At 39.8% G+C, this 19,156-nt stretch overlaps 1 pseudogene; it reads right to left on the bottom strand.

Moving 5' to 3' along the window:
• Positions 1-12,606: 12,606 nt before the first annotated feature.
• LOC149165046 (uncharacterized) lies at positions 12,607-18,295 on the bottom strand (annotated as a pseudogene).
• Between the last annotated feature and the right edge of the window lie 861 nt (positions 18,296-19,156).

The following is a 19,156-nucleotide window of genomic DNA, read 5'->3' as shown; positions in this document are numbered from 1 at the left end:
ATGCTGGGAGGCAAAAGAGAAAATGATAAATTCTCTGTCAAATTGAGGATTTGTTAAGACCGGCATTTGGGTAAGGGCCAATTTTATGCCTTCAAAAGCTTGATTTGCTTCTACTGTCCATTTCATTTTTGAATCTTTCTTTAGCATGTTATTTAGTAATCTGATCAATTCTGCTAAATTTGGGATAAACCTCCTTAAGAAGTTGATCTTTCCCAAGAAGGCTTGCAATTCTTTGATGTTTCTTGGGTGGGGCATTTGTAAGATAGCTTGTATCCTGTCTGGGTCAATTCTGATGCCATCCTTTGAAATGATATGTCCTAACAACTTACCTTCTTCCAAACCAAATAGAGACTTCTTTGGATTCAAGGAAATTCCATATTTCCTACATGTTAAGAAGATCTGTCTCAAATGCTTCAAATGTTCTTGGTCTGATTTTGAGAAAGGTGTGAGGTCATCTAAATAAATGACAAGAAAGTCATGAATCTCTTTGGCAAAAGCAATATCCATTGCTCTTTGAAATGTAGCCCCTGCATTTTTCAATCCAAAAGGCATTTTTACATATTTGAAAGTTCCCCATGGGGTTGTGAATGCAGTTTTGTCTTGATCATCAGGGTGTACTAGGATCTGATTAAAGCCTGAGAATCCATCAAGTAATGAAATCCTTGAGGCCCCTACCACTCTTTGGAGAATGTGATCCATCTTAGGTAAGGGATAGTTGTCTTTGAGGGACACTTGATTTAGGTTTCTAAGATCAACACAAAGTCTTATTTCACCAGTTTTCTTTCTTGTGGGCACCAAATTTGAGATCCAATCAGAAAACCTGATTGGTGCTATGATACCAGCTTTAAACATTTTTTGTACCTCTTTCTCAATTGCAGGGAGAAGCATAGGGTTTATTCTTCTCAATTTTTGCTTAAATGGCTTTTGATTTGGCTTGAGAGGGATGGTGTGTTGGATAACAGAGGTGTCATAGGATTTTAAATCCTCATAACTCCATGCAAAGACATCTTGAAACTCTTTGAAAAGGTCAATGTATTTGGGCTTCTGATCAGGGGGTAGGGATGCAGATAATTTTATTATCTTGGGTTTCTCAATGGTTCCAATGTTGCATTCTTCAATGGCAGAGTTAAGGGGCTGCATTTTTGGTTTTCTAGGGACATCATTTGAATCAAAAATATCCTCTAGTGGAGTTAGGCCTGTTGGAAGAAAATTGTCTTTCAATTGTATCACTTCAGCTTCAGCACCAGCTATTTCTTCACAACTAGTTTGTTTAATTTCTTGTATGTTGTCTTTGTTGAAAATTGTTGGATGTAGCCTTTGGTTAGCTGTTTTGGGTGATATTGGCTTGTGGTTCTGTTGATCAGGTATTTGTGATTGACTTGCTCCTTCAAGTATTTGTGATTGACTTGCTCTTTCAGTGTCAATATTTAGTCCTGCAAACTCCTGTTGTAAGGTCAAGAAATTATTTATTTGTGTATCATCTTCAAATACTTGCCAGTCCTTGACATTGTTTGGGACAGAAGGTCTGTGTTTTACCTCAGCTGTAAAGCAATGGTGGGGCTCAAAAGGTAGCTTGCAGGTACTTGCAAATGTGGCCAAACTGTGAGCATGAAGATTATGGTCTCTAGAGATTTTGGTGATTTGGAATTCGGTGAAGGAATTTAGTATTTCAGCAGCAGCAGACCTATAAGATCTCAATCTTTTGTCATTAGTGACAAAATTTCCCTTTACTTGTTGGATAACTAAGTCTGAATCTCCCGTGATTGAAACCTTTGTGGCTTGTAAGGATTTTACTAGTTTGAGGCCTAGTAAAAGAGCTTCATATTCTGCCATGTTATTAGTGCATCTGAAATTTAGTCTATAGGCTCGACCTTGTGCATGACTATTTAGTTCATTATGTATCCAAACTCCAGCTCCTGCCCCTAATTTGTTGACTGACCCATCAAATTCAAGGAACCATAGGATCTCTTGTTCTAGGGGAGACTTAATAACTTCTCTGTGATCTGGGATTGTGAGTTGAAGTTCTGGTTTTTCATTTAGTTTGTGTTTTAGGACAGTCTCATCACTTGATTGGATCAGCTTTATTTATAGAGCAGAAGCTTGTTCATTAATGTCCTGATTTTGTTTGAGTGTCTTGGTTTCATCATCGCTTGTAAGACCTGAATTATCATTGAAGAGAATATATGAATCTATATCAGAATGGACAGCATATATGGGAAAGTTTTGAGGTTTTTCTTCACTGCTGACCATGTATTTCATAAGTGACTCTCTATATAACCTCTTGGGTTGACCAAAGACTGAGATGGTTGCATACGACATGTCTAATTGTAGGGAACCTTGGAGTTTAGCCCCCCATGATCTTGATAACAGCATCCCATATTTGGGTGGGATATCAGCAACTACAACATCCATCAGGATTGTCTTATTGGGATATTGGACGAGTGAGACACAGAGATCTTTTATGATACCTAAACACTTAACTTGGCTGGAGTCAAATGAGAATAGGTCCTTATATGGTCTTGTAATATCTAGATTCAATCTTTCCATGACTGATTTAGGCATCAAGTTGTGAGAGGCACCTGAGTCAAACATTGCATTGTGTAGTATCTTATCATGAACATGCAGGCTGACATAGAAAGGTAAGATCCCTGTAACTGCTGTCTTTCCATCAACCTCTGGACCGAAAAGCAATTCTGGGGTGTCATCCAACACATTGACATTATCTTTATTACAAGTAAGTTGAAGGGACTTCTTGATTTGTTGTCTATAAATGTCATGCTTGGCTAGTTCTGAAAGAGGAATAGCTATCTTCAATTTGCCAATTTCAGCTTCTAAGTCAAAGGGTCTTTCAGATGGGGTCTTGGTGTTGTGGGTGACAGCCTTTTCCTTGTTCACTAAGTCTTCTTCTTGTTTCTTTTCTTGATCTTGAGGCTTGTCCTTCTTACTCATCTCTTGAGGAGTATTACTTGGGTTGTGTTGGAAGGGTGTTGTGTCTACTGGTTGCTGTTTTGAGGGAGATATTTCAGTTATTTCCTCAACTGTTACCTCATCTGTAATTGGACCAGTTTTGTCACTTGGCTCTGCGACAATAGCCTTCTTAGGCTATGGAATGTCCTTTGTCTTTTCAGGCCGTGTCACATTTATAGTTCTGCTTCTTAGCTTGTATTGCTTATGAACTTCATAAACAGCTTTGTCATATCCTTGTTTAAAGTCAAATGACTCACCTGACCTGGTTTGGAATTGCTGAATGTCATCATCCTTATGATCTTCTTGACTCAGTAAAATGTGTTGCTCATCATTCAGGCCCATCAGGTTAATGTGGGTGTCATCTGTTTGCTCATTCGAAGTGGATGTCTCAGTATAGTTTTCCTGGAAAGGAGGTCTTATGTCTGGATCAGAAACGGCCTTGCCAACGTTTGGGTTTTGATTTCTCCTAAAATTGGGATTCCTGATAGGGTTATTTTGTGGTGCTTCCCATGATGACTTTCTCTCCACTGATTCTACTCTATCCCCCAATCTCTTCATACTAGTGAGTATTGCATCCAGTTTTTGATCAAAGGTTGAGGGTTCTTCTTTGAAGGTGTTTCTTTTTTCCAATCTTGCCCTGTTTCTTTTGGCAATCAGGTTAGCCTCTACGGTGACAGGAACCTTTTGGGCATCTTCAAGGGTTTCAGGGGCTCTTTCCTTCAATTGATATGCCATATCAGGGTCAAAACCATCAGGAAATTTGAAAAAGGCTAAATCAGGAGGAGGTCTTAAATTCTGTGGTATTGCGTTATATACGTTGTTGAATCTTGCACAATACTCCAAAACGGTCTCTTGGGGACCTCGTTTGATTGTATCATATTCACCAAGTATGTGCAGGGATCTTTCTTTTTCTCCCATCTGTTAGTAAAGGCTTGATAAAGCTCATCAGGAGTTGTGATGGTATTTACAGCCAGTGATCTAAACCAAGTTCTTACATCCCCTGTCAGGCTCTGAACAAAGATTCTCATTCTCACACTATCATCATCTATTTCATAGTTCTCAAAATGGTCTTGCATCCTATTGGCATGCTGAATTGCTGTGAAAGGGCCAGTGGAGTCAAAATATGAGATCTTGGATTGGTAGTCCTGAGGTAGAGCTGCAGCATTAGCAGGCAACTGCAGGGGTGCATATCTATTAGCCATATTTGCAGGATTTATAGGGTTGACAGGGATAACTGGGATGACATGAATGACTGGTACAACAGGGGTAGTGGGAACGGTAGAAACTAGAGTGTTGGTCAAGGGACTATGTGCAGTGGATGGAGGTGTGAAAGGAGGGCTTTGAGACGTGGATGGTGAACTGGGGGAATCAAGGGTAGATCGAAATAGAACCTTGATTGGAGTTGGAACAGGATTTGGATAAGTTGTCTCAGGACTTAAATCAGCAAGAGTTTCCTGTCCTTGCTGCTTCCTAATGATCTTAGGGATTGTGTTAGGATTTTCAAAAACAGTTGGTGGATTAGGGTCAGGATTTGACCTTGTATATCGCGGATTCTTCTTGGGAGCCAACTTCTGAACTTGTTTTTGAGTATGTTTTTTGGAATATTTATGTGTCTACAAGGGCCAGACAAGATTTTGGAGTGACTGTGTATATCTTAAAGCTAGCATGAAAATTGACTGAAGCAGCTTTAAGAAATATACAGAAATTAGAAAATCCTGAGGAATCCCCAGTGGAGTCGCCAATTATGTTAACACCCAGGTTGTTCCCTTTGACTCCCAAGGGAATACGGCCAGGGTAACCACTAACCAATCTTTGGATTACAGCTTCTAGCCAAGCTGTAATCAGAGAGGGCTCTCTCTTTACTGTTTGTCTCTGTTTTGTGAAGATTTTAGGCTAGTTATGAGTTCAGGGTTTTGGTTTTATGTTTTGGTTGAGGGATATCTTTTTGTACCTAAGGTGAAAGTCTTCAGATAGTTCTAATCCATTGGGCTATGGAGTCTGTGGCTACAGGTTGTTTGAAAATATTGAGTTGAGTTGCTGAAACTACAGGGCCATTTAAATACTTCATGAAACAAACTTGAAATTGTGATGGTGAAGTGTGTTTAACCAGTGAAAAGAAATTAAGAATTTTCCACCAAGCTGGGAGTGTGAGAAAGAGATATACTGCACAGGAGCAAACTTGAATTCCTGAAACAATAGTCACTGTGAAAGATATAGTGTGGAGGTGCAGCAATTAAGAATTACACCTTTATTACTATAACTGAAGAAAAACGTTTATAATAGCTTAGATTGAGTTCAGGGTAATTTGTGATTAAATCCTAGAACTATTCTTTTTCCTTGCCATTAACTGTGAAACACAGAACATGAATGAGATATGAAAAGATAAAAAAAACACATAACGAAGAGTTTTTTAAGAAAACTTATTGAACCATGAAGTACGCAGGAATCCTGTAACATTCAGCAAAACACCACAGTGCCTCAGATAATGCAGAGCTTTGGAAATCCCATCAGCTTTGTATTAATTCTCTAAAAATTTACAGCACAGGAACTCTGGAAGAGAAATCAACAACAACCCCTGCAAGATTATGCGAGGGGGGAATACATACAAATGGTGATACAAAAATATCTGGAGCATTGAGTCATCTGAGAAATAAATATGTTCACCAACTATTACAGAACAACAGATGAGAAAGTTATTACAGCTTTGAATACAAAATAAATGCCCTTTAATTCTGTCAGAAGACTTTTTGACCTTTGGAGGCCACTAAGTCGGTTTGAACGTTCTGTTTTTAATGCTGGATGATATGTCTTTATGGCTGTCGTGCTGTAGCTTTCTCGGCCGTATCACCTGTGACTGTCAGTACTGCCTTGGTGGCCGAATAGTTTTGCTGAGTTGGCTCAGCCCATTTTTGTCCATACATGTTGAATTTATAAAATTTTTCCTGTGCATGATAACTTATATTTTTTGATGAAAATTTGGTGAATGGCTTCTTGTCTATAATATCATCTGTATGGTCTTAGTCCACCATTCCTGTGTGGGCAATTTATGTCTCAGAATTGCCTCTAAGGTCTCATCTGCCTCTGTGTATTTATAGAAATTTGGAGGCACTTCAAACAAATGTTTGATCTCATTCATTATAAAGAATAAGTTCTCTACCCTATTGTAGAGACTTTGTCCTGTTGCTGGTCCTGGTTCTTATGAAGTACTGGGTCTTTCAGTGATCTGATTAGTAGAGAATGTATTGACCCTTTTGGCATAATGCTCATGTGAAAGTAGCCTCCCTACGCTGTTCAGTAAGCCAGGAAGACCTCTGTTTTGTAATGCTGCAAATCTGTCCATAAACTTATTAACCTCTGTCTGCATGTCCTGACTTCTTCTTTCCAATGTCTGTACCAGGCTTTTTAATGTCAGGACCCTCTTTATCAGCTGGATGGTCTCGGTTCTGCTTGTAATTCCCATTGTCGCCAGCTGAGCACTTGTTCTGTTATCAAGCACATTAATCATTCTATTGGCAACCTCAGGCATATTGCCTAGAGATGCCTTTGCTCTCTGGATTTCTCTATGTGCTTTCCCTATGAGCTCTATTTGCTCATGAATGGTCTCAATGTATTTCCATTGATCAGTGATGGATTGGCTAATGTTGGCCCATAAGACTGTCTTGAGCTCAGCTATCACTTTGTCAAGTGTGAGCTCCTTCTCCAGCTCCTTTATCCTCTCTTTGAGAGCCTTTATCTCTCTTCCTTTCTCAGCTACAGTCTGCTTGGATTTATCATATTTTTCATTCAACTTGGCTAAATTCTCCCTGGCCTCATTTAGTTCTTTCATTTGGGCTTCCAAGGCTTGGATTTCATTCCTTAGCTTCTGCATATCCAGGCTTGGAGCCTGCTCAGTTGTTGGTGCTGGCGTTGATGTAGATGGTGCAGTAGTCTTAGGAGGTTCCTCCAGGTTGATTATCTCTGGAGGAGGCTGAGATGTTTGTCCTCCTTCTTTTTGTTGTAATGCTGCTTGCAGTGCAGCCTGTGCAGCCTCTGATTCTCCCAATTTCTCCTGTGTCAGGATCAGCTGTTTGTATAATGCGACCAGCATAGCTGATGCATCTTGGTCATGTCTCAGCTGGGCAACCTCTTCTGTTTGAGGATGAAGAGTTGCTGGGATTTTGATCATCTTCCTCAACGCTGCCATATCTGCATCTCTTAATTTCAATAATGCTTGTATGGCCTTGATGTCCTTGGGATCATGCCCAATTTCTATGATTATCTCTTCTAAGGCTTTGATCCTGTTGTCCTTTGTTTGAGAGGATGCTCTTTCCAATTCAAGTTGGGAAGTTGTTTTGTTTAGGCTATTCTCTAGCCTGTAGTTCACCAATGTCTTATCCGCCAAGGAGGCATACACCATCTCACCCGTTTGCTTATGTAGTTCAATCTGATCCATCGGGTGGATGTCCTTGGCAAGGACCTCAAGATTGGTCCTCAAGTAGTCTGCAGGGGACTGTGGCTGCAACGCGGTTGGCATGAAGTGGCTCATGATCATTTTGCCTTCATGGACATCATATGCAGACATTAGTCTTTGCTGGTTAGTGGGAGCCATTTTCAACAAATGATTATATAGTTGTATTTTTATGGGCTCATTCCTCTTCTTTATGTCAATGAATTGTTGCTTGATGCCCAGTTCACCTCCTCCTTGCTGGCTTGAGGAGCTGACTCCTCCTCCCACTGTCCTCTCTTGTTCCTGCTGGAAGGAACTTGCAGATGCTTCCATACTAGGTGGGCCCATGCCCAAAGATTGCCCTATAGGCATTTCTTCTTCTGAGAGGGGATTCATTCTGTGTCTTTTCTCCCCTTGAGTTGTTGATGTTGTGAGGGGAGTCTCTCTGTCCCTCTTTCTACTTATGTCTTCTTTCTGTGGGGTTTGGAGGACTGAGGCCTCCACTGTTGTCTCCTGCCTAGGAGGCACAATTTGTTGTGGCTGCTGCTCAGTGGAAATTGGGGCCTGTGATGTATTTTCTTGCTGCCCTGATTTCTCCTTTTCTTGCTGCCCCTCTTGTTGCTGTTGTACCTGTTGCTGTTGCTGCATTTCCTGCTGCTGTACCTGTTCATGCTGCACCTCTTCATGAGGTGGCTGCTCTGGCTCCATCTCTTTCTCTTTGCCTTTGCTAGAGGTTTGATCAGTAGCTTTGGCTGCTTGTTGATGTGCTGTGGAGGATGAGGCAGCTGCTCCCACTTGAGTGCTTGGAAGAGAAAATACCTGTGAACAAAGCTCCAAGTCAGCCATCTTTTGGAGATTTTTAAACTCTCTTTGATTTAATTCTTCTTGTGTAGCAGCCTCCTCTAAGGTTCCTCTCCTCCACTTTATTTGATTTGCATACTTTTCTATGTGAGGCAACCTTACATGGTCATAACCGGACAGCCTATATTTGACCCTTCTTAAAGTTATGAAGTGATTGGGGTCATAAGGTTTCCAAAGGAAACTGGTCTGTAGGCCAAGGGATTCTAGCATTCTGTCTGCTTCTTGCCAACCTTCCTCTCTTTTGTTGTAAATGAAGTGGCCTAATTGGTTTCTTACTTTGAGCTGTGCTTTCTTGCCTTTGCCTGAAAAATGTAGCACATCAGCATTCCCAAATTGCCTGAAGTATTCAAGGGCAAACAATCTCATGGGCACATATTTGGGAAATCGGTATGGGGGTAACTCACACCCATATATCCTGATAACTGTGTGGTTTTGGTAATAGTACCAATCCCCAATGCTGTATACCTTAGATAACTGAAGGACTCTCTGCATCTCATCAGTTAGTCTTGGAGGAGGTGAGCTCATAAGAAAAGACATGGCTGGGTGGATGAAGAGGTCTATAAACTCACAATAAGTGTATGGAGAACAAGATCTGTAGTGGAAGGCAGAGGACCAATAAACCACTGACCTTGGATTTCCTTGTGCATCCACTCTCTTCATAGCAAAGTGAAATTTCTCATGTTGATAATACAAAATTAAGTGGTAGATGTAGGAGGTGTATCTGAACACCCTTTCTCTTGCCAAGTTCATCAACTGCTCATGTATTTTATCAGATATATAGGTGGCATAGTCATAACAGACTGGGGACTTGCCAGGGGCAAACATGAGCATCATCACCAGCACAGTTTCATCAACAAACTCAATTGAATTATAGCCCAGAATGGGACTGATCATGTCTACAAGGTCCCTGCCCAATTGGTTGAGGTAAACATGAGAAATGGGAGGGTACTTCACAGTGTCAGAGCCAATGTACAATTGATTTAGTTTGGTGATCTGAGCATCTGTCAATTTAGCTCCTTGCTTTATCAGATCAATCAGAGATAGAGGAACTAATTTCTTCTCAGTTTTGAAGTGCAGCATCTCTCTGATGGCTTCAGGGGTGACATAGAAAACAACTGAGCCTGAAGGGTCAATCACAGCCCTCTGAGTGGCGTCATAGCAGTCAGCACATAGGTGGATTAGGTCAGGGAACTGGTTGACCTGAGGGAGCTTGAAGATAGGGAGGAAAGAATCCCAAATGCCCAATACATCTGTTCCACACTCATGTTTAATCTTCAATTCATTTAGCAAGTGGATGTGGTACTTGCTGTGCATTAGCATTTCTTCTGATATCTGATAATCCAGGTCTGCTAATGGTTGCCATTCCAATTCTCTCTGAGGGGCATTTAATGGGGCAATGTTCAAGGCTACAGGAGCTACTGGTGCATCCATGGTTACTTTAGGGCTCTGTTTGTATGTGAACTGGTGTTAATGAACAGAACAATACCAAAGGGGTATTTTTGCAATAGAGAGGTGAATTGCAAGGAACAGAGGGTAAATTGTAGCAGCAGCAATTGAAATACTGCACAGAGGACTATAAAACCAATATCAGGACTAATTCAAGTGTCTCCGCGGTGAATTATTATAGTTTCGGGGTCTAAATCCACGAATGCGCGGAAAGACTGCAGGTTTGGTGAAAATTTGGATGAACACGACGCTGCAGGTAAATTTTGGCTCAACAGTTAGCAATAGGCCCAGGTCACTGAAGGTTTGCCGGTGAATTCAGTGTTTTTTCACTCTTTTAAGCTTTGTTTCAGACAATTCTGGACACAACCGAGCACAGGGGAGGTAAATTTGATAAATACATGGTAAATTTGCTTGGCAATGGTGATAATGCAGGTGGATTTGGCGCGCCAACGGTCCTCGGGTCGATTTCTACAGGTTGGCGACAGTTTGGATGTAAAATGCATGCAGGGGAAGTAACAGTCTCTTTTGCAAAAGTAACGAAAAACACGGTTTTTGGCCAAAATATGGATTTTTTGGAACATTGGCGCCTTTTTGGATGACGTCAGCATGACATCATCAGGTGGGGTCAGGGTCGGATGACGTCAGCATGACGTCATCGAGTGACGTGGCGGCTTAAGAGTGGTCCACGGGGATGGTGAGGTGGCGGGCAGGTCAGAGCAGTGGCAGACGGGGGCGCTGACGCGGCGGTGATGTAGCAGTGACGCGGTAATGACGTGGTAGTGACGTTGGCAAGGCGGGTTAATGGAAACCGGAGACGGTAAGCGGTTTGATATCGCACCGCCTTATATACGGAAGTGGGATTGTCAGAGGGCGCTCCGATACGATTTGGGGGTGACGCGTGGCAGAGGCCTGACGTCACCCTCTGACAAATATCGGAAGCTAACTTACGGACGTCGGGGCCGCTCCGATATGCATGAGAGCCGTCGGATGAAAAGGGCCAGATCCGACGGTCGACGGGTCGTTGAAGTGCCAGGACAATACGGCAGCGGGCGGAGAATATTTTAATATTTTCTTTGAAAATTGTGCCCGGCGGGGACTTAGGACTTCGACAAATTCATATGGTTTTCAATGTATTTTTTATAAAAATGCGCATAGCGCCCAAACTTTGGGTAAAATGAAAAAAGTGGGTTTTTCATATGTTTTTGCAAATGAAGCGGGTTAGGGGTGAAAATGGGGTTTTTTACAAGGTTTTTTAGCAAATGAAGGGGTTAATGGTTTTGATAACTTCTGAAGGGGGAAGAGGGGTAGGGTTTGGGTTTTTAAACTGACCAGATGTCAATTTAATCCCTGACTGTGAACATATGGCTATAATGCCAAGGGGAAGGGATATTTATAGAATGCTTGGGGTTTATACACCATAGTGTTTATAATAATAGGGAAAGGGTAACATAGGGGATTTAGATAATAAGAAGTTAGGGGTTAATATGAATGGAAGAAGTGAATGAGGGATGAATTCACTAAGTTTATATGAAAACAACTTAGCTTAAGGAGTAGTGAAAAATGAAAAGAATTTTAGACAAGAAATGTGGCTTTTAAAAGACTAAGAACCAACATAAAACCTTAATTTCTTTCATGAACACAACTGATGAAGGGATGTTAGTAATGAATGTGAAAGGGGAACAAGGAAGTTAGTCATGCTCCTTTGCTTTGCTGCAACATGATGGAGAAGAGGAGCTTCTCTATGCACTGATGTTTGCTTTGTGTTAGACCAGCAAGATTCATTTGAAAGAAATGACATTTTTGCAACCCCATCTGCCTACCCATCTACTTGCCTAGCATTTTTTGTTTCTTCATGGAGGGTGCACTTAGACTTGCAGACCCTTATTTGCCTTTTCTTTTCTCTTGGCTTTTTCTTTTGATTTTCTATCTAGAACTACCCTTATTGCTTCCAAGGTCCCAGATTAAGCAGTTGGGAACCTTACTTCTCTACCTAAGCTACTGGTCTGCCAAGATTAAACAGTTTGGACAGACTTCTTTCTCTATTCTACAACAAAAAATTGAAACATGGCATGATCCAGATTAGGCTGTTGGACCACCCATCAAAATTTAATCAACATCAAGCTTATGTGCACACATTGTCTTCTTTTGGAAATATGGGATCTTTGCATCACCAAAGCAGAGCATATTTGGAACTTTCTTTGCCAATCATGAAATATGAAACCTATTGGTATAGGTAGCTAACAAAGAGCACAAATGATTCCACATAGTGAAAAGTGACCCTAAATTTTGCTGATATGACTGCATTACATAGTCTTTGTGGATGAGTTAAGCTTTCCAAATGGGGCTCTCCAACAAGACTCCTTACTACCCACATTGTTGCCAGAATCTTCGATATCAATAAGCCCTTGTCAACCTTCTAGCTTTGGCATGATGCAGAGATGCGAAGAGAGACCCCATTATCTTCCATACTTAGCCTATAAGAATGCTCTGGTATCAGAGATAAGTGGAGGACAAGTTCTTTGATCTTTATACCATAGAATGGAAGGAAGGCAAAATACTGCATACAAGGTAATGATGCTTATGCAATCTTTCTCGAACCTCCACAATGAAGTGCCAGATGGTTTTTCTTTCCATCACTGATGGATTATTATTGGTGGCAGGAAGAAGGAATAGGGGAATAACTACTCTATTATGATTATCTTGTTTTATGTAAAAAGTAGTACTTTTACAGAGTATGTTACATGACTGGACTATTAAACAATTTAATGACATCAATAAGTTAAGGCTCTGTGTGAGTGACTCTGGTATCAGAGATTCAGACTAGATGTAATTAGCCATCAATGTAGTATGGATTTATGAAACGCAACTCGGGTAGTTTGCTCCATGTTCGTTCAGGCTAAGAAAACTTAAATTTTAGTTTTGGATCCTTGCAGTTGCCTTCGAATTAGAGATGCATAGATACCATTCTTTTTCAACAATTCCTCATGAGTACCACTTTCAACTATCTGACCGCCTGACACAACTGCCACGGTAGTTGCACTTTAGACTACTAAAAGTCTATGTGCTATAACTAAAATCGTCTGTCCTTTTATCAATTGGTCCATGGGATCCTGATTAAATACAATCAAGGGAATTGTTAAGGAAGAAAATAAGATCACACGAAAAATCAAGAGTAATAGAAGAACAAAGAGGATATCATGGTTTGGGTCATGGTATCACCTGAACCAGGTATTCACTCTTTGCATCCAAAGCACTCGTAGCTTCATCCAAAAGAAGTACACGAGGATTCCTCAGTAATGCCCTTGCTATTCCAATCCGCTGTTTTTGACCCCCTGACAACTTCACACCATGCTGTCCAACAAGTGTATTGTACCCTTCCAGAAAATTTGATACAAACTCATGGGCATTGGCCATTCTCTGTATTTGTTGAGTCAGAAGTGGAAAATGTTTCAAATTTAGGAGAATTCCATATTCATTGAAATAGTCAAATGAAGCAACTAATTGTACTCTCAATTTGACAATACAAGTCGCATGTTTCTAGTTCAAATCAAACGAGATTTAACGGCAGCATTTTCAATGTCAATAGTGTTGGCTCTACCTTTCAGTCCATATAGAATATTTTCTACTACTGAGCAGTTGAAAAGAACAGGTTCGTGGCTCACAATACTTACTTGCAAAATTTTCCAGTTGGTTTTAAATGAGTGCATGAAAATCAATTTTGCTTCCAGGTTGGTACTTTCCCCTGAAAAATCGAGTATAGTAAACATGAAAATAGATTGCCTCTTGTTTATATCTTCTAAAAATGTCTGATTATAGTAGGCACCCACATTAACAGGTGTAATAGATGAACAAATATTAGATAATATCGACACATCGTTCACTGTTGATTCGAAACATGGTGCAACTCCTAGCTCATCAAACAAGTCTATAGTCATTGCCTGCAACCCAGCAGTGCCTCCACACACTCGTGGTTGATGCCTAGACGACAAAAACAATACATTCTTTAAACTTGTGTACTCTCAAACATTTCGAATACTCCATTGGACCCAAATTTAACAGAACCCCAAATCGGAATTACCTGTACTCCCATGGACCCAAATTTAGCAAATTCCCAAAACAAAATCAGATTATATGCATGGCTCATCCAAGGAGAGTCAAGATGGTTGCACAGTAAATCAGGAGGGAGATAACAGATATGCTTTTGAGGGACAAGATATTACAACAGGCCATTCTTTCAGAGACTGCACTAGGAGCAGACAAGTACTTATCTTCACTAAAAACAATCAGTGATGTTGAAGTGTGAGTCTGCCAAAAAGGTACATTTATATTCTGTAATGTAAATACCATTTTATGTACCTTTTCTATTTTTTGTTTTCTCTTGACATATATATTTTTGTAAATATAAGAAGTATTTTTCAAATTTAAAAAAAAGAGAGATCATCCGTAATCTCTCCAATTTCCCTTCTAGAAAGATCATTTTGGACAGATCCTCGACATCAATAGTAACATGTAATTCTCTGATAATCATTCTATTGGAAGAAAACAAACTCTTAGAATAGGCAAGGTTTCTCTACTCTGTCCATGTCCTTTGATCAGTATCCCAAAAACCATGCCACAGAAAAACACCCTTCTTGTTGAGTTCCCTTGGCTAAAATCTTGTGAGTTCTAATGCATTGTTATTGCATTCTCCAAAATCTAAATAGGATGGAAGGTGAGATCTGATCCCCTCCTATTGCCAATAAAGTCCCAGTAAATACTCTAAGTCATGGGCTTCCAGGCTTCCCAAAGTTCAAACACTCTTGAGGACAAGAAATTCCTATATTCTGACGTATTGAGGAGCACAAATGATTCCACATAGTGAAAAGTGACCCTAAATTTTGCTGATATGACTGCATTACATAGTCTCTGTGGATGTGTTAAGCTTTCCAAATGGGGCTCTCCAACAAGACTCCTTACTACCCACATAGTTGCCAGAATCTTCGATATCAATAAGCCCTTGTCAACCTTCTAGCTTTGGCATGATGCAGAGATGCGAAGAGAGACCCCATTATCTTCCATACTTAGCCTATAAGAATGCTCTGGTATCAGAGATAAGTGGAGGACAAGTTCTTTGATCTTTATACCATAGAACGGAAGGAAGGAAAAATACTGCATACAAGGTAATGATGCTTATGCAATCTTTCTGGAACCTCCACAATGAAGTTCCAGATGGTTTTTCTTTCCATCACTGATGGATTATTATTGGTGGCAGGCAGAAGGAATAGGGGAATAACTACTCTATTATGATTATCTTGTTTTATGTAAAAAGTAGTACTTTTACAGAGTATGTTACATGACTGGACTATTAAACAATTTAATGATATCAAGAAGTTAAGGCTCTGTGTGAGTGACTCTGGTATCAGAGATTCAGACTAGATGTAAATAGCCATCAATGTAGTATGGATTTATGAAACGCAACTCGGGTAGTTTGCTCCATGTTCGTTCAGGCTAAGAAAACTTAAATTTTAGTTTTGGATCCTTGCAGTCACCTTCAAATTAGAGAAGCATAGATACCATTCTTTTTCAACAATTCCTCATGAGTACCACTTTCAACTATCTGACCACCTGACACAACTGCCACGGTAGTTGCACTTTAGACTACTGAAATTCTATGTGCTATAACTAAAACCGTTTGTCCTTTTATCAATTGGTCCATGGCATCCTGATTAAATACAAGCAAGGGCATTGTTAAGGAAGAAAATAAGATCACACGAAAAATCAAGAGTAATAGAAGAACAAAGAGGATATCATGGTTTGGGTCATGGTATCACCTGAACCAGGTATTCACTCTTTGCATCCAAAGCACTCGTAGCTTCATCCAAAAGAAGTACACGAGGATTCCTCAGTAATGCCCTTGCTATTCCAATCCGTTGTTTTTGACCCCCTGACAACTTCACACCATGCTGTCCAACAAGTGTATTGTACCCTTCCAGAAAATTTGATACAAACTCATGGGCATTGGCCATTCTCTGTATTTGTTGAGTCAGAAGTGGACAATGTTTCAAATTTAAGAGAATTCCATATTCATTGAAATAGTCAAATGAAGCAACTAATTGTACTCTCAATTTGACAATACAAGTCGCATGTTTCTAGTTCAAATCAAACGAGATTTAATGGCAGCATTTTCAATGTCAACAGTGCTGGCTCTACCTTTCAGTCCATATAGAATATTGTCTACTACTGAGCAGTTGAAAAGAACAGGTTCGTGGCTCACAATACTTACTTGCAAAATTTGCCAGTTGGTTTTAAATGAGTGCATGAAAATCAATTTTGCTTCCAGGTTGGTACTTTCCCCTGAAAAATCGAGTATAGTAAACATGAAAATAGATTGCCTCTTGTTTATATCTTCTAAAAATGTCTGATTATAGTAGGCACCCACATTAACAGGTGTAATAGATGAACAAATATTAGATAATATCTACACATCGTTCACTGTTGATTCGAAACATGGTGCAACTCCTAGCTCATCAAACAAGTCTATAGTCATTGCTTGCAACCCAGTAGTGCCTCCACACACTCGTGGTTGATGCCTAGACGACAAAAACAATACATTCTTTAAACTTGTGTACTCTCAAACATTTCGAATACTCGATTGGACCCAAATTTAACAGAACCCCAAATCGGAATTACCTATACTCCCATGGACCCAAATTTAGCAAATTCCCATAACAAAATCAGATTATATGCATGGCTCATCCAAGGAGAGTCAAGATGGTTGCACAGTAAATCAGGATGGAGATAACAGATATGCTTTTGAGGGACAAGATATTACAACAGGCCATTCTTTCAGAGACTGCACTAGGAGCAGACAAGTACTTATCTTCACTAAAAACAATCAGTGATGTTGAAGTGTGAGTCTGCCAAAAAGGTACATTTATATTCTGTAATGTAAATACCATTTTATGTACCTTTCTATTTTTTTTTTTCTCTTGACATATATATTTTTGTAAATATAAGAAGTATTTTTCAAATTTAAAAAAAAGAGAGATCATCCGTAATCTCTCCAATTGCCCTTCTAGAAAGATCATTTTGGACAGATCCTCGACATCAATAGTAGCATGTAATTCTCTGATAATCATTCTATTGGAAGAAAACAAACTCTTAGAATAGGCAAAAGTTCTCTACTCTGTCCATGTCCTTTGATCAGTATCCCAAAAACCATGCCACAGAAAAACACCCTTCTTGTTGAGTTCCCTTGGCTAAAATCTTGTGAGTTCTAATGCATTGTTATTGCATTCTCCAAAATCTAAATAGGATGGAAGGTGAGATCTGATCCCCTCCTATTGCCAATAAAGTCCCAGTAAATACACTTAGTCATGGGCTTCCAGGCTTCCCAAAGTTCAAACACTCTTGAGGACAAGAAATTCCTATATTCTGACGTATTGAGGAGCACAAATGATTCCACATAGTGAAAAGTGACGCTAAATTTTGCTGATATGACTGCATTACATAGTCTCTGTGGATGAGTTAAGCTTTCCAAATGGGGCTCTCCAACAAGACTCCTTACTACCCACATTGTTGCCAGAATCTTTGATATCAATAAGGCCTTGTCAACCTTCTAGCTTTGGCATGATGCAGAGATGCGAAGAGAGACCCCATTATCTTCCATACTTAGCCTATAAGAATGCTCTGGTATCAGAGATAAGTGGAGGACAAGTTCTTTGATCTTTATACCATAGAACGGAAGGAAGGCAAATTACTGCATACAAGGTAATGATTCTTATGCAATCTTTCTGGAACCTCCACAATGAATTTCCAAATGGTTTTTCTTTCCATCACTGATGGATTATTATTGGTGGCAGGCAGAAGGAATAGGGGAATAACTACTCTATTATGATTATCTTGTTTTATGTAAAAAGTAGTACTTTTACAGAGTATGTTACATGACTGGACTATTAAACAATTTAATGATATCAAGAAGTTAAGGCTCTATGTGAGTGACTCTGGTATCAGAGATTCAGACTAGATGTAATTAGCCATCAATGTAGTATGGATTTATGAAACGCAACTCGGGTAGTTTGCTCCATGTTCGTTCGGGCTAAGAAAACTTAAATTTTAGTTTTGGATCCTTGCAGTCGCCTTCGAATTAGAGATGCAAAGATACAATTCTTTTTCAACAATTCCTCATGAGTACCACTTTCAACTATCTGACCGCCTGACACAACTGCCACGGTAGTTGCACTTTAGACTGCTGAAAGTCTATGTGCTATAACTAAAACCATCTGTCCTTTTATCAATTGGTCCATGGCATCCTGATTAAATACAAGCAAGGGCATTGTTAAGGAAGAAAATAAGATCACACGAAAAATCAAGAGTAATAGAAGAACAAAGAGGCTATCATGGTTTGGGTCATGGTATCACCTGAACCAGGTATTCACTCTTTGCATCCAAAGCACTCGTAGCTTCATCCAAAAGAAGTACACGAGGATTCCTCAGTAATGCCCTTGCTATTCCAATCCGCTGTTTTTGACCCCCTGACAACTTCACACCATGCTGTCCAACAAGTGTATTGTACCCTTCCAGAAAATTTGATACAAACTCATGGGCATTGGCCATTCTCTGTATTTGTTGAGTCAGAAGTGGACAATGTTTCAAATTTAGGAGAATTCCATATTCATTGAAATAGTCAAATGAAGCAACTAATTGTACTCTCAATTTGACAATACAAGTCGCATGTTTCTAGTTCAAATCAAACGAGATTTAACGGCAGCATTTTCAATGTCAACAGTGCTGGCTCTGCCTTTCAGTCCATATAGAATATTGTCTACTACTGAGCAGTTGAAAAGAACAGGTTCGTGGCTCACAATACTTACTTGCAAAATTTGCCAGTTGGTTTTAAATGAGTGCATGAAAATCAATTTTGCTTCCAGGCTGGTACTTTCCCCTGAAAAATCGAGTATAGTAAACATGAAAATAGATTGCCTCTTGTTTAAATCTTCTAAAAATCTCTGATTATAGTAGGCACCCTCATTAACAGGTGTAATAGATGAACAAATATTAGATAATATCGACACATCGTTCACTGTTGATTCGAAACATGGTGCAACTCCTAGCTCATCAAACAAGTCTATAGTCATTGCCTGCAACCCAGCAGTGCCTCCACACGCTCGTGGTTGATGCCTAGACGACAAAAACAATACATTCTTTAAACTTGTGTACTCTCAAACATTTCGAATACTCCATTGGACCCAAATTTAACAGAACCCCAAATCGGAATTACCTGTACTCTCATGGACCCAAATTTAGCAAATTCCCAAAACAAAATCAGATTATATGCATGGCTCATCCAAGGAGAGTCAAGATGGTTGCACAGTAAATCAGGAGGGAGATAACAGATATGCTTTTGAGGGACAATATATTACAACAGGCCATTCTTTCAGAGACTGCACTAGGAGCAGACAAGTACTTGTCTTCACT

The sequence above is a fragment of the Pinus tabuliformis genome, chromosome 5_1 (assembly GCF_031772625.1).
Source record: "Pinus tabuliformis cultivar Carrire ecotype Pingquan chromosome 5_1, CPIR1, whole genome shotgun sequence".
NCBI lineage: Eukaryota > Viridiplantae > Streptophyta > Pinopsida > Pinales > Pinaceae > Pinus > Pinus tabuliformis.
Note: the sequence above shows the minus strand (reverse complement) of the source record. Positions and strands in the feature narration are given on the sequence as shown.